General features: G+C 40.0%; 1 non-coding gene across 1 annotated transcript; it reads right to left on the bottom strand.

Annotated features, from left to right (window-relative positions):
• Positions 1–626: 626 nt before the first annotated feature.
• Positions 627–733, bottom strand: LOC112100498. Its single transcript, XR_002906866.1, has one exon. It is a non-coding gene; the product is annotated as a small nucleolar RNA R71 (small nucleolar RNA).
• Positions 734–1902: the final 1169 nt, after the last annotated feature.

The following is a 1902-nucleotide window of genomic DNA, read 5'->3' as shown; positions in this document are numbered from 1 at the left end:
CCACCAAATTTTGGCGCTGTTGTCGGGGATTGGTGTCGTTTATTTAATCCTTTTTACGTTTTACTTGGTGTATGGTTCATTCTTCTCGTACAGGTACACTTTCGTTTGATCCTGAAATTGAGAAGACAGCTCGCCAATTGAGACAGCGGACGAAGCGAGCTAAGCAACGATCCTCGTCGCCTTTGCTTTCTGAAACAGATACGGTGCCTGATTTAGTTGAATCATCTAGTGATTCAGAAGAACAAGTGATGGATAGAGCTGCACCTGTAGAAAGAACTCTTAGAGAGTTAGTTGAACCAGACTTGAATCAGCAACCACTCTGCATTCAATATGTAGACTTGGAGGTAAATTTTGAATTAAAGTCTGGTCTTATTCATTTATTACCCAAGTTTCATGGTTTTGCAGGTGAAGATCCTCATAAACATCTCAAGGAGTTTCATGTTGTATGTTCAAGTATGAGATCACAAGACGTGACTGAAGAGCAGATTAAGCTGCGTGCTTTTCCGTTCTCTGAAGATGGGCTAGCTAAAGACTGGTTGTAATACTTGCCTCTTGGATCGATTACAACGTGGAATGGTTTGAAGAAGTAGTTCCTTGAGAAGTACTTTCTTGCTTCAAGAGCTGCCAACATCAGAAACGACATTTGTGGGATCAGACAACTTTCTGGGGAGACTTTGTAGGAGTATTGGGAGCGATTTAAAGAATTGTGTGCCAGCTGTCCTCAGCATCAGATTTCTGATCAACTTCTTATTCAATATTTTTACAAAGGACTGTCATTAATGGATAGGAGTATGATAGATGCTGCTAGTGGAGGTGTGTTGGTGAACAAGACCCTTACTCAAGCAAGGGAGTTGATCTCAAATATGGCTGCCAATGCACAACAATTTAGCAACATGCAAGATCCTACTTCAAGGAAGGTAAATGAGGTAAATATTTCTTCCGTTGAACAACGTTTAGATAAACTTACTTCTCTTGTGAAAAAGTTTGTTGTAGGTAATGTGCAACAGGTGAAGGCTTGTGGCATTTGTTACAATATGGGTCATTCTACTGATATGTGTCCTACACTTCAAGAAGAACCCGTTGAACAAGCCAATGCAGTTGGAGGATTTCCAGGCATGCCTCAGAGGAGGTATGATCCTTATGCACAAACATACAATCCGGGATGAAAGGATCATCCCAACTTTAGCTATGGAGTTAGGCCATCAGGATTCCCACAACAGTATCCAACCGCGTGAATCGAAATTCGTGAGTGAAATTATTGTAACAATGCCAAAGAGGAAAGCATCAACTTCCAAGTCATCTAAAAAGACACCCATCACAAAGCAATCCAAGCTTGCCGCTCCCACTACGGTTCCATGGAACACAGTTTCAGATTCACGCCAAGCCGTGAGACAAAGATCGAAACATGGAAAAGGCATGAGTATTTTGCCACTTGCGGAATCCAATCTCGGAGGGTGCCTCGCATTCATGACTCAACAAGAGAAAGAGAGGTACAAAGATATTTCCAAGCGAAAAATACTTCCAGCTAAGTATATTCATTACCCGACTCTTGAAAAATTAAATGTTAAGGATAATTTTGATTATTTGATATATAAGATTGGCTTGTGTAAGTTTGTTGATGTAGATTGTTTGGGTTATGTTGAGTTGATTAGGGAGTTCTATGCTACTTTTCAATTTAATATACCGAATGATTTTACTTTGCATACCCCGGACGTTATAAAGTTTAGGTTAATGGGACGAAATTTTTCACTCTATCACGGATTTTAACCTAGCTTTAGGATTCATTGATGGTGATTAGTCTTCTAGTGATGCATATTTAGGAACAACTTGTGACTTTAGTGAAAATTTTGAGCCTTATGGACTTTGGCGTAATTTACCTGTTGATCACAATGCCTATAACCC

This window comes from Citrus clementina, unplaced genomic scaffold (assembly GCF_000493195.1).
Source record: "Citrus clementina cultivar Clemenules unplaced genomic scaffold, Citrus_clementina_v1.0 scaffold_3, whole genome shotgun sequence".
Lineage (NCBI taxonomy): Eukaryota > Viridiplantae > Streptophyta > Magnoliopsida > Sapindales > Rutaceae > Citrus > Citrus x clementina.
The sequence above is the reverse complement of the archived record's forward strand: the minus strand, read 5'-3'. Positions and strand labels throughout refer to the sequence as shown.